This window comes from Ziziphus jujuba, chromosome 1, assembly GCF_031755915.1.
Source record: "Ziziphus jujuba cultivar Dongzao chromosome 1, ASM3175591v1".
Taxonomy (NCBI): domain Eukaryota; kingdom Viridiplantae; phylum Streptophyta; class Magnoliopsida; order Rosales; family Rhamnaceae; genus Ziziphus; species Ziziphus jujuba.
Genome location: NC_083379.1, coordinates 28550523 through 28565475, shown reverse-complemented (window position 1 = coordinate 28565475; position 14953 = coordinate 28550523).

The following is a 14953-nucleotide window of genomic DNA, read 5'->3' as shown; positions in this document are numbered from 1 at the left end:
TTTTTCTTTGAAATTTTCAATATGTTTTTGCATATCTTTATGCTTCATATCTAGATATTTATCTTTAATTTTATATGGAGATGTAATTTCAACTCCCATAACTGTTTATTAAGCACCAATGATCATGTTCTTAAAATAGTGAGATTTTACCTTTGCAAATAGAACATTATCATAAATAAAGAAGTTTGCTAATAATCTTCATAACTTTTATTAACACATCTGTTATATTTTTTTATTTTATACTAAATGACTTATATAATGAAGGTGCAACTGGAGGAAAGTATTAGAATTGTTGTCTGTGAGTGGGCTCTTTTACACTTTTTGTTCAACAAAATTGAGAATGTGGTTGACTACCACCTTCTCTAAAAGATTCTAATCTCTAACCTTTAGGATAAAAAAAAATGTCTCCTTTGTTCTTTTTTCCATCTATCTTGTTTAGATGTATATAATGTAACTCTATATGAATCTCATTCATTATGGTGCATATTAATTGGATATATATATATATATATTCATTTTCATCATCATCATCATCTTCTTCTTCCATTGCATTTCATTTTTTTACAATTTTTCATGCTCTTTCTTCCGTAAAGAATTTTTTTCACTTCTAAAAGTACATTTGAGTATTTTTGTAACATTATTCTTTGGATTAAATGCAATAAATGATATTTTAATCTTGTTACAATGCAAAAATGAATTCATAAAATTAACATTTGGCAACAATGATGAGTTCAATAAAAATAAAAAATAAAAAACTTACAATAATAACAACTAAGAACTGCTCACATAATAATAATAATGATGATAATGATGATGATAAAGAGTTACCTAGAAAAAAGAGAACATCCCAATGATGTTGACATCTTCTCATGCCATTTAAGAAAATTTATTAGAAGATAAAGAAAAGATAAAAAAATAATAGTTCCGTCCAGAGAATACAAAGCTAGAACCCAACCTAAGGCCTTAGTTGGCTTACCCAAAAGCCCCAAAGCACATAGAGTTCTCAAAATCATCAGTAGTGCTATGCATCAAACCTTTTTAAACCATATTTGCTTCTTTTACAAATTTCCAAACAAAACCAAGAGACTAAGTGAAAGGAACCTTTGCATTTTGAAAAACAAAATAATTTCTGGTATACTAAATATACCCAAGCCTAAAATAACAACAAACTTCAATAAGTTAAAAACCTAAGAGCAAAAGGAAAGTGCCATTGCCTTTTGAAAGAATACCTAAACAAAAGCTGAAGTATCCAAAGGAAGATGAAATTGTGGAGAAACATTATCCCAAATACGCCTCACATGAGCATAAGAAAGAAAAAGATGAGATAAAGACTTCTTAGGCTAAAGACATAAATGATATCTAGAAAGAAGAAGAAACTGTGCTTTGAACTTAGCCTCATTAATATGTAGTCAATTCATCAGACGATACCAATAAAAGATACACCTTGAAGGCATAAAATTTAATCAAATATGCTTAACCCATGGAGAAACCATTCTAGAACCAACCAAGAGCTTGTAACCACTTATAAATGGAAATTCACTTTTGTATCCTACATGTAGACTAAGGTATTAAAAAAAGAACTAGAAATTTTTGGTGCTTCAATCACGAAATGAACAAACAGAAATTTTTCTTTGAACACTTCAGGAAGATTGTAAGAACCATTTGACCCCAACAAATCCTTAATCTGAGCTTTCAAGATTGTAATTTCACGGGTGAAATTCAAAATATCAATTAAAGGAACTTTAAGCCAATTATCTTCCCAACAGGACAAAGTAAAGTTAGCATCCATAATCCATTTACTATTAGACTTCAAAAAATAATAGCCTCTTTAACAGGAATCCAATTGATAATGGAATATAACTAGCATAACTCCTGTTAATCGATCTTTTGTATCAAGCCCAAAAGAAATCATATGTCATAATTTCCATGCAACTTTGGAAATAAATGCCTTGTTCAAAAGAACCAAATCTTGAATTCCAATCCCTCCTTCTTTAATGGCTAGACAATAATTTCCCAAGCCATGGAAACATGTTTTCTTTAAAAAATTAAACCAATCAAAATGATGTTCCAACTAGCCACATTCATGGATTTTAACAAATCACAAAAAGCCATTTGTATATCATAAAAGTATGAAAAAATTTAGAAAGCATAACAGAATTGACCAAACATACCCATCTACAATTGATAGAAGCTTTCTCCTCCAAGCAGTCAACTAAGCAATAATCTTATCAGCCACTAGTATTGAGTGCAAAGATTCTAACTTTCCTATAAATAAAAGAACTCTTAAAAAAAAGAAGAAAGAAAAGGAAAACATCCACAGCGCATACCAACCTCTTGAAGCAAAACTTGTTTCCGAGCCTTAGTAAAATGCTTACTAAAATAAATAAAAGATTTGTGCCAATTAACAACTTGACTAGAAGGTTGTGATAAAAATCATAAAGATGAATTACCAATCTAACATTAGGCAATGATCCATTACAAAATAGAAGTACATCATTAGCATATAAAAGATGAGTAAGTGCTTGACTTCTTCTTGGCAAAGATATCGGCACTTGGCAGTTCATATCAATAAGAAAAATTAAACATTTGCTAAGAAAATCCTCGACTAAACCAAACAGAATTGGTGACCTAGGATCTCCCTGACAAACCCTTTTAGAATAATGAAAGTAATCAACTAGGGATCCATTAACAAGAACAAAAACTTGAGCAAATTCTAAAATATACTTAATTTTATACACAAAAGTGGCTAGAAAATTCAAAGGCCCTTAACATTCCTAAAATATAAGATCAAGGAAGAATGTTAAAAGCCTTTTTGATATCAATCTTCATTGCAATATTTCCTCCCAAAACAATGAGTACTCATTAAATTAATGCAATTTGTGGCTGCAACACTGCAATCCTCAATATTATGACCTTTAATGAATCCGAATTGATTAGAAGCATACATTTTACCAGCAATTGAACCTGACCTATAAGCTAAAATCTTTACAATCACTTTATAAATAAAATTTCCCAATATAACTGGATGGTATTGATCAATTGAAGAAGCATTAGCCATCTTAGGAACCAAAACTAAAAAGTTTGAATTCATATATGAAGCAATGAATCCTAAACCAAAAAAGGAAAGAGTGGTAGTAATCAAACCGATTCCAATCATCTCCTAACAATCTTGAAAGAATTTCTTTGTATAGCTTTTTGGACTTGGAATGCTGTTAGGATCAAGAGAAACAAATGCATCATTGATTTCGTCATGAGTTTGAAGCTTGGTCCAAGTGTAACTATCTTCAACATCAACCAAAACTGGAGCTATCCCTTTCACAACTGCTAAATCCAAGTCAGAAACATCTTCCTCTTCATGAAAAAATTTCAAAATAATTAATAACATGAGAATTAATCTTATTTTTATCCAAAGAAAATCTACTATGAATATGCAAAGTAGATAAAAAAAAAATTGAGATTTTCGAACCAACAACACTAAATGGAAAAAAAAAAAAATCTGTTTTTCTATCCCCATCGTTCAACCATTTCAGACAACATTGTTCACTCAAACAACAAACTTGACAATCCAAGCACTTATCCAACTCAACATGTGTCAAGACTTTCTATTAAAATAAAGAATAAAAAAAGCCTAGTTTCTCAATTTTACTTTGCACTTTTGCAAGCCTCATTTTAGCATGAGTAATCTAATCATTATATTAACTTAACAAGACTTGTTCCAATCCTTAAGAATAGCTCACAAATTTTTCAATATAATCATGAACATGAACACAGAATGGCCTAAAACCTACTCCTGTCAATCATTATGAACAACTTCAAGAAATAAAGAATGAGATAACCATATACCTTAGAATCTTAAAGGCTTAGGACCCAAAAAATGAGATAACAATATGGCCTCCAGCGTCCTTACCAAACACCCGAAGTGGTCTCGCCCAGGGAAGCCCTATCAATTTCTTTATTGAAAATCTAATAAAACATCCTCATAATTTGGATATAATCCAATAGTACAGATAAAATATCATAAACACTTTTAATAGAATTCCTGCAAAATCATCAACATAATAGTAAGGGCTCTAAAGCTAAAATTTAGGAAAGAGAAAGATAATATAAGAGTTATACATATCAGGTTAATCCACCAAACTAATCTAAGGAGTACAAATAAATAAATGAAAAAATGTTAAAGTGTTCAATATAATTTATACATCAAAATCAATGAAAGAAACAAAATACATAATATTATTAGAGTTAAAAGAAAAGAGCAATATATCAGCAGCAACAATAATATATGAAAAATGAAGATGTGCAAACATAATGTACATAATCTATCAGTTAAGGCATAAATGAAAAGTTTTAAAATAAAACTATGAGACAATCTCAGTGAGTGAACAAAAAGTATATTAGGAAAATAATCATTACTCTTTTAAAAGTCTTTCTCTCAATACTTCACTTTCATTTTTTGAAAGTTCCCTAGTTTCCAAAACAAATTTGACAAAATCCATAATTATTCCTGAAACATAATAGTTCTTGTATTGCATAAGATAACATAGATAGTGACAGGACGCACCCTGGGAACCCTCTCAGGATCTCTCGGATAGTCCCACCTAGTGAAGTCTTACTGGACAATCCTTAAAGGATATCCAATAAAACCTCACTTAAAACGTGGATAAATGAACAGCATAAAAGTCCACAACTATGGTTCACAACCAACCTATCATACTAGAGGCCATGACTATACATATATATATATATATATATAATATGGACTCTAATGTGTCCAATATTTAGATCGGAGCATTCTAAGAGTATTTACAAAGTTTAGAAAAACAAATAAGTAATAAATAAGTTCAAAAGATAAGGATAAATAAAGAAAGATAGATATTGCTGCTGCTGTGAAAAGAACAAAGTGACAAACGATGCGCGAGGTAGACTGCCACTAACTGCCTGGGCCTAGGGGAACAAATTTAAAACAAATAAAATGTGAGATAAAGAAATTTCAGTGAGTGGCATAGTGTAATGGTAAAGTAATATTTTATTTCCATAAAACTTTCTCTCAAAACCTCTCGTTTCACTCTTTTGAAAGGTTCCCTATTTAAAATTCATTTCATAAAACCCACACTTACACCCCAATTCAATACCATAAAACCGATGCTCAAAAAGGTATAAAGTGAACGATCATTATAATATCATAAAATGTCTTAATCAAGATATAAATATTAAGCATAAAATATTATAAACACAATTTCATAATATAATATTTTATATTATAAAGTAATAACCACAATATTGGAAAACCAACAATATACTTAGAATATATACAATGTATTATATGATATACCAAACCATAAATTGTGGGATATGTCCACCTCACAACCCTTAATATACGAAAAGTATTATGGAAATAGTACACATTGGGATGTACCCAACCTTACAGCCCATGGTAATAATAAACATGTGGAATAAACCTAACCTCACGGCTCGTGGCAATAGGAAACTATGGGATGAACCCAACCTCACGACACCGTGGCAAACCCATGCGATATAATATAATATTTATTCGAAACATTGGTATTATATGGTACATTAATTAAAAATAAACAAGACAGTATTAGTAAAACAATCTTATAAAATCATACTTTTACAAACAATATTGTATCATAAATCATAATTTAATATTCAAACTCAACCTCTTTTTTAAATATTTCAAAAAACTTCAAATCATCACTTCAGTTAAAACCAAAAATATCATTATGAAATATATATCACCATAAACCAATATTAAGCACATAAAATTATAAAATACTTGAACATGTTTAAAATTATATAATTTTAAATCTGCTTTCTCAAATCAATTAATTTCCAAAATGATTTAAAACCTCAATTCAAATACCAAGATATTTAACTACCACAAGTCCATTTATGAACTCATTAGAATTGGAAAACATTTAAAATATTGTCAAATGTCACATAAAATGATAACATGTATATGTAAATGATGAGAATCCGTCTGTGCCCGTACAACCGACAACTTGCTGTGGTGCTGACCTGATACGGATGAAGACTGGATCGATCACTAGGGCTCAAGCTAAGAGGTTTAGGCACAACCTTGCTGCCTTTATCCAGGGAGTAATTCATTTTCAAGAAGGCTTGTCCATACCTGAAGATACAAGACTTGTTTTGAGCATAAAAGTGGTAAAAACTGATATGGACCCAGGTAGTGGTATTAGTGCATTTATGGATTCCGAGCAGCAGGAAATGGGGTCAAATCTTCTTGAATTCACTTGATATCATTAAAAAGTCATGGGAATTGGTCAAGACTGAAGCTAAGCTGGTTTTAAGGCTTGTGTGCATGAGAGAGAAATTGACCAGTTTTTACTATTTTTCTTGTTGGCTTTACTGTATTTTGCTGAGTTGGCTTTTTTCTCTTTGATTCAAGCAAGGGCAATGTTTGAGGCTTCATGATCATCCTATTTAGCATCCTACAAGGCATAGGAAGATGATTTGGAACTTAAATTGGTCAAAGTCGACTTAGTCAAAAAGATAGTATTTTAGTTTCCTAATTTGATTTCTACTTTTTGTTTTAGGAAACTACCTTTACTTTTGGTTTTTATTTGTTTATTTGCTGAACAAATAACGTTAGGAAAGTTAGAATTTTATTATTCTGGGTTTTAAATTAATTAATTCATAATTCAAATAAAGAAATTAATTAATCAAATTAAGATTAGGAAATGTTGCAAATTTTGGCCAACACTTTAGTTTCCTAATGCGGGCCAGTTTTAACTTAGTTTCTAGTTTTGTTTTTCTTTTTTTTTTTGTAACTCTGCTAGCCTATTTAAGATCTTTCTTTTTAGGAAGAACACACCACTAATAATATACAAAAAATTATTTATGAGATTGAATTCTCTTTGTTCTCTTTGAACACCTAAAACACCATTAGTGAATGTGTGTTTTAGTTTGACTTATCAATAGAAAATCCATCACCTCTTGTGGCATCTTCATTATACCAAGGTTTCTAATCATAGGTTGGTTAGGGATCAAGGTGACTATTAGAACTTGAACATAATTAGATTCGGACTAATATAATACGGGTTTAGGGGTAGGTCATCCTAAGTTTGTATCATTTGGTATCAGAGCCAGGTTTTGTTCAGGTTTGATCTATCTTTATTTGCTTTATTTATTTTGTGTTAATCTGTAATTTTAGCATTAGGTTAAGGTTGCTTCTATCATCATACACGTTTTACATCTTTTAAAAAAAAAAAATCATTCCTAGTTAAATTAGGATTTCCTAGTTTTACCGTATTTTTGCTTCCTAGTTTGTTGGTTGATTTTTATTATTGTTCTTGTTGATTTAATTATTTTTTATTTTTATTTGCTGTTTTTGATCTTAAAATTTGCATTCATATATTCAAAAAACAAAAAAAAAGTGAGTTTGCGGCAGCAAATACAAAAATTTACAAATTTTGCAAATTTGTATTTTTATTGTTGGAGGCCATGGGTTTGTTGAATTTTTGGTGTTGGAATTGCAATTTTATTGTTGACTCTTGCTACTGGAGTTGTGTTTGCTAATCAATGAGTGAAAAAAAAAAAAGCCGAATTAAAAAAACTGCACAAAAAGGCCGGTTGTTGAATTTGGAGTTTTGAATTTTGTTTGCTGGAAAATTGTAATATTTGGAGGGTCTGGGAACTTATTTTACTGCTGGATATTTGAATTTTGGGTGCTTAATTTATTTGGATTAAAATTAATTAAAGGAATTGATATAAAAACTCAAATTACAAGATCAACAACTAACACTATTCTTTAAATTTGTTCGAATTTTTTCTTGTTCGTGTTTGAAATTCTTTTTCTAAATTTTTATTCTTGAATCCTAAATTTCTTACCATTTGGTTCAGTTCTTATTGATTCTGAAATTTTCCTTGTTAGTTTGTCTTATTTTGCCTAGAAAAGCCGAAAACTAGGTTTTGTTAAATTCATCAGTATTGCTTGCTTATTGCTATTGTTTTGTTGATAAGTTTAATTAAGACATACTTGTGATCTAATTGTTGTTTTATGGATTTTTTAATTAGAACTTTGAGATAATTCTTTGAGTGGAAAAAGGCAAGAGTGTGTGAGCTTAAAAGAGGATAAAAGCCGAAACTAGTGTGGAAACACAAGTGTCGATACCTTGATTGAATGAAACACGTGAATGAGTGATTTTTGGTGAGAATTTATTTTATTTTGCATTGTTTATACTAACATGGCAGATTGAAGGTTGAGAAGAGGAGATCCACTATTAAGAATTAATGAAAAAGAAACCATTAGATTCCATGGTGATTCCCGAGCTATAGGGAGTGGTGACGAAACAGACATGAGGGCTATTTTGGAGCAACTATAGCGGATGAATGCTCAATTTGACCACATAAATAAAAGGATAGACATATTAGAAACATATCATGGTGGACCGAATTTGAGACAAGAGTTCCATGGAGGTCGAGGTTGAGGTCGAGGAGGCCATGAACGACCTAGAGAGGAGTTCAAAGAGGGAAATTTTGGAGATGACTTTGAGGAAGGAATGGATGAAACATACATTGTCCAAGAAAGGCTAGGCTATGGGAGGCATAGGAGAGAGGAGACAGATGATGATCTTGGCAACATCAAGGTAAACATACCACCTTTCATGGGGAACAGTAACCCTGAGGTTTACTTGGAATGGGAGGAGCGTATGGATATGATCTTCGATTGCCACAACTATTTGAAGGCTAAGAAGGTGAAATTGGTAGCAATGGAATTTGGCCATTATGCACTCCAATGGTGGACTAATAAGCAAAACACCCAAAGGAGAGTAGGTGATGAATTGATCACTACATGGCGACAAATGCAAGGAGCCATGAGGAAGTGATTCGTACCGTCACATTATCATAGGTTGTTGCATCAAAGACTTCAATCTTTATCTTAAAGAAATAGGTCCGTGGAGGATTATTACAAGGAGATGGAGATGCTTATGATGAGCTTAAGCATGAATAAGAATAGAAAAGCAACCATGGCAAGGTTTCTTGGTGGTTTGAATCGTGAAATAGTCAATCAACTAGAATTGCAACAATATGTGGAATTGGAGGAGATGTTGCATGTGGCTATTAAATTAGAGCATCAACTCAAGAGGAGGGGTGTAGGCTCACGGTTTGGGGGTGTTTCCAACAGTGGAAGATCAAATCCAAGTGCTTGGAAAAGCAATCCCACCTTTGAGGCAAGACAAAAATTGAAGCTAGGTGAAGAGAGCTCCAATTGGCCAAGGAAGGATGTAAAAGCCGAATCTGTCCAAGCATCAAAGAATGAGGTAAAATCTGATCCTAAACCTTCAAGATCTAGAGAAATTATTTTTTTTTAGTGCCAGAGATGAGGACGCATAGCTAGCCAATAACCGAATAGAAGAATCATGGTGTTAAAGGGTAATAGAGAGCTATAATCAGAAAGTGAGGAAAGTGGAGATGAAGCCGAGCAAGAGGAGGAAGACTTTGAGGATGAAGCTGAAACCTTGCATGCATCCAATGCCAAATTAAACTTGGTTCTTAGGAGAGTGCTGGCTGTATACAAGGATAAGGATCAAGTTCAAAGAGAAAACATCTTCCACACCCGATGTGAAATCCAAGGTAAGATTTGTAGTATGATTATTGATAGTAGAAGTTGTACAAATGTAATTAGTAACATTGTGTTTGATAAATGAGGCTTAACAACTATTAAACATCCAGAACCATATAGATTACAATGGCTTAATGATAGTGGTGAGATGAAAGTGAATAAATAAACCAAAGTAAAATTTAGCATAGATAAATATATGGTTGCTGTTTTGTGTGATGTTGTGCCTATGTATGCCGGACATATTCTATTAGGTAAACCATGGCAATTTGATAAAGATGCTACTCATTATGGTTGAGAGAATTGTATTGTTTTTAAATTTAAAGGTAGAAAGATTAAGCTGGAGCCATTGACTCCCAAGGAAGTATATAGAGACCAATTACAAATATAACAAAGGAAGGAGGTAGAAAAACTCGAGGAGAAAGCTAGTATGGCACCTACAGCTTCACCATCCATCCAAGAAGGTAAGTTCAAGTTTGCTGTTCAAGGTAAGCATTCTAAGACTCAAATTGAGTGGAAAAACCATGAGAAAGCTAAGAGTGGAGTGAAAAAAATAGAGAAAGCCAAGAAGCTTAATGAAAAACCCGAGAGAGAGGAAGAATGTGTGGTGGCCGAGAGAGAGAAAGGAAAAGAAAGAAAAGAGAGAAAAAGTAAAAAAATTTATTTGAGTTTTGGGGATGTTAATAAGGCTATCTTGGGTAAGAAACCATTACTGATCATGATTTATAAAGATAAATATTTTAATGATCAAGCTAACTTTGAAGAACTTGAATTGCCAAGTTCAATTCTTTCTACTTTTGCAAGATTTTGAAGATGTCTAATGAAATTCCAAATGGATTACCACCTATTAGAGGATTGAACATCAATTGACTTTGTTCTAGGGGCTGCCATAGTAAATAGATCTGCATATAGAAATAATCCCGAGGAGACAAAGGAGTTACAAAGGCAGGTAAGTGAGTTACTTGAAAAAGGGTACATTTATGAGAGTATGAGTCCATGTGTTGTTTATGTTTTGTTAATGCCTAAAAAAGATAGTTCTTAGAGAATGTGTGTTGATTGTAGGGCTATAAATAATATCACATCAAATATAGACATCCAATTCCTAGATTAGATGATATGCTTGATGAATTGCATGGTGCTTGTATGTTTTTTAAAATTGATCTTAGGAGTGGATACCATCAAATTAGGATAAAAGAAGGTGATGAATGGAAAACCGCATTTAAGACTAAACATGGGTTGTATGAATGGTTAGTCATGCCTTTTGGTTTAACTAATGTACCTAGTACTTTCATGAGGCTTATGAATCATGTTATGCATCCATTTACTGATAAATTTGTAGTTGTGTATTTTGATGAGTGTATAACCAAAATCTTGATTAACATGTGGACCATTTAAGGCAAGTTTTAAATATTCTTAGGAAGGAAAGATTATTCGCTAACATGAAAAAGTGTGATTTTTGCAAGATGAACTTGTTTTGCTAGGATTTGTAGTAAGTGTTGCAGGTATAAAAGTTGATCAATCTAAAGTTCAAACCATCCAAGATTGGCTAACACCAACATCTATCACACAAGTGGTTGCTTTCATGGTTTAGCTAGTTTCTATCGAAGATTTGTCAAGGAATTTAGCACCATCGTAGCACCTTTGAATGTAGTTATAAAGAAGAATATTGGCTTTAAATGGGGGAAAGTACAAGAAAAATCTTTTAATTTGTTGAAAGAAAAATTATGTAATGCACCTTTATTAGTTTTGCCAAACTTTCCTAAGACTTTTGAAATTGAGTGTGATGCTTCGGGTGTAGGTATTGGAGTTGTTTTGATGCAAGAAGGAAGGCCTATAGCCTACTTTAGTGAGAAATTAAATGGAGCTGCACTAAACTACCCGACATATAACAAGGAGATGTATGCTTTGGTGAGGGCTTTGGAAACGTGGCAGCACTATCTAATTCCAAAAGAATTTGTGATTCATATGGATCATGAATCTTTGAAGCACATTAAAGGCCAAGGGAAGCTCAACCGAAGGCATGCCAAGTGGACTGAATTTATTGAAAAATTTCCTTATTTCATTCACTATAAAAAAGGTAAGAAAAATGTGGTCGTCGATTCATTATCCCAAAAGTATGTACTATTTTCTACTTTAAATCTTAGATTGCTTCGTTTTAAACAATTAAAGAAACTTTATGAGCATGATAGTTACTTTGGAGAAATATTTAGAACATTTTTGAAACATGAATTTAATAAATTTTACATATTTGAGTGATATTTGTTTAGAGAAAACAAATTTTGTGTGCCTAATTGTAGCATTAGAGAGTTACTAGTTCGGGAGGGTCATGGGGGTAGTTTAATGGGTCATTTTAATGTTTTTAACACTTTATCTTTGCTACAAGAAAATTTTTATTGGCCTAAAATGAAGGGAGATGTTGAGAGAATATGTGAAAGATACTTGAAATGCCGAAAGACGAAGTCCACATTGAAACCGCATGGGTTGTACCATCCATTGCCGATTCTTTCCTATCCTTGGGTAGATTTTTCTATGGATTTTATTCTTGGTTTGCCTAGGTCAAGGATAGGTAAGGATTCAATATTTGTTGTTGTGGATAGATTTTCTAAGATGACACATTTTATTGCATGTAATAAAACTAATAATGCATCTAATGCTGCTAATTTATTTTTCAAAGAAATTGTGAGATTGCATGGAATGCCTAGGACCATTGTTTCAGATAAGGATTCTAAGTTTTTAAGTTATTTTTGGAAAACTTTGTGGGTTAAGTTAGGTAGTAAGCTTTTATTTTTAACTACTTGTTATCCACAAACTGATGGGCAAACCGAAGTAGCGAATAGGATATTGTCTGCATTATTGAGAGCATTAATTAGGAGAAATTTGAGAACTTAAGAAGAATGTTTACCACATATTGAATTTGCTTATAATAGGTCTTTGCATTCAGCGCCTTAATTTACTCCTTTTGAAATTGTTTATGGGTTTAATTCTTCGACTCCATTAATTTAACACCTTTACCTTTAAGTGAGCGTGCTAATCTAGATGGAAAACAAAAAGCTGATTTTATGAAGCAAATTCATGAAAATACTAAGGCAAATATTCAGAGGAGGACTGAGCAATATGCCAAAAGTGCTAATCAAGGCTGTAAACAAGTTGTCTTTGAACCTTGAGATTGGGTTTGGTTGTACCTAAGAAATGAGAGGTTTCTCGAGCAAAGGAAGTCCAAGCTTATGCCGCATGGAGATAGACCTTTTCAAATTTTGGAGTGAATAAATGACAATGCTTACAAGCTTGATTTGTCGGATGAGTATAATGTTAGTGCTACATTTAATGTTGCTGATTTATCTCTTTTTTCTGCAAATGATGACTTTGATTTGAGGGCAAATCCTTTTTAAGAGGAGGGGAATGATGAGAATTTGCCCGTGCATGTACAACCGACAACCCGCTGGGGTGCTGACCTGATACGGATGAAGACCAGGCCGATCACTAGGCCTCAAGCTTAGAGGTTTAGGGAAAACCTTACTGCCTTTATCCATGGAGTAATTTATTCTCAAGAAGGCTTGTCCATACCTGCAGATACAAGGCCTGTTTTGAGCATAGAAGTGGTGAAAGCCGATACGGACCCGTGTAGCTGTATTGGTGCATTTATGGATTCCGGGCAATGGGAAATGGGGTCAAATCTTCTTGAATTCACTTGATATCATTAAGAAGTCATGGGAACTGTTCAAGACCAAAGCTAAGCTAGTCATTTAAGGCTTGTGCGCATGAGAGAGAAATTGGCCGGTTTTTACTATTTTCTTGCTGCCTTTACTGGATTTTGCTGAGTTGGCTTTTTTCTCTTTGATCCAAGCAAGGGCAACGTGTGGGACTTCATGATCATCCTATTTGGCATCCTACAAGGCATATGGAAGCTGATTTTGAACTTAAATTGGTGAAAGATTGGTTAAAGTCAATTTAGTCACAAAGATAGTATTTTAGTTTCCTAATTGGATTTCTACTTTTTGTTTTAGGAAATTACCTTTACTTTTGGTTTTTATTTATTTATCTATCAGACAAATAACTTTATGAAAGTTATAATTTATTAGTTTAGGTTGTAAATTAATTAGTTCCTAATTCAAATAAAGGAATTAATTAATCAAATTAAGATTAGGAATTGTTGCAAATTTTGGCCAACAATTTAGTTCCCTAATGCTGGCCAGTTTTGACTTAGTTTCTAGGTTTTTTTTTTTTTTTTTTTTTGTAACTTTTCTAACCTATTTAAGCGCTTGTTTTTTAGGAAGAACACACTATTAATAACATACAGAAACTTATTTGTGAGATTGAGTTCTCTTTGTTCTTTTTGAACACCTAAAACATCATTAGTGAGTGAGTGTTTTAGTTCGACTTATCAATAGGAAATCCATCACCTATTGTGGCATCTTTATTATACCAATATTTCTAATTATAGGTTGATTAGGGGTCAAGGTGACCATTTGAACTTGAATACAATTAGATCTAGGCTAATATAATACGGGTTTAGGCGCAGGTCGTCTTATGTTCGTATCAGTAAAAGCAGATATTAATATATGCATAAACAAACATTTCAATCAAATGATATATACGTAAAATATTCAAACCACATATGTAACGGACTATATACCCAAAACATTTTAAATTGATATAATCACTCACAGTACTGCAAATGCTCCCTCCTGCTCCTCTGCAGAATTGCCTCAAAACTCAACTCAAGTGCCTATAATATAATAAAATATTTTTCAGGCTCCAATATCTAAATCAAAGACATTGGTATGTACCAAATGTCTCAAAATTATTTATATAACTACAAAATTACATAAATTGGATATCAACCGGTTTAATTATACAGCATACCCTTTGGACTCGATATCCAAAATTGAGGTTTTTCACCCAAAGGCCAATCTTTCAAAATTGAACCTTCAATAGGTCCTATTAATATCCAATTACACTAATCTAGTCTAAATTTTAATCAGTTTGATCAATTTTGTCTAAACACAATTCCAATTTATTTAGTATTTAACTAATTAACTCGAAAATAGAAAATTTACCAAATGATGTCCAAAATTCACAACCAATTTTAACTCATCTTTACTATTTTTATTTAAAAAAAAAAATCCTAACCTGGATCAGCCATAACTTTCAGCTGTGTGCTGGCTCACAACTAAAATATTTAGCTAGCCAACAACTAAAAAGTAGCTTGGCCAATGGACAACCAAGAAATAGTTTAGTTAATAAAAAAATAAAAAATAATAATAAAAAAGAAAAAGAAAAAGAAAATGCTTGGCTACTAGAAAAGTGACAAAAAGCATGGCTAATAGAGTTAAAAAAGCATTAGCTACT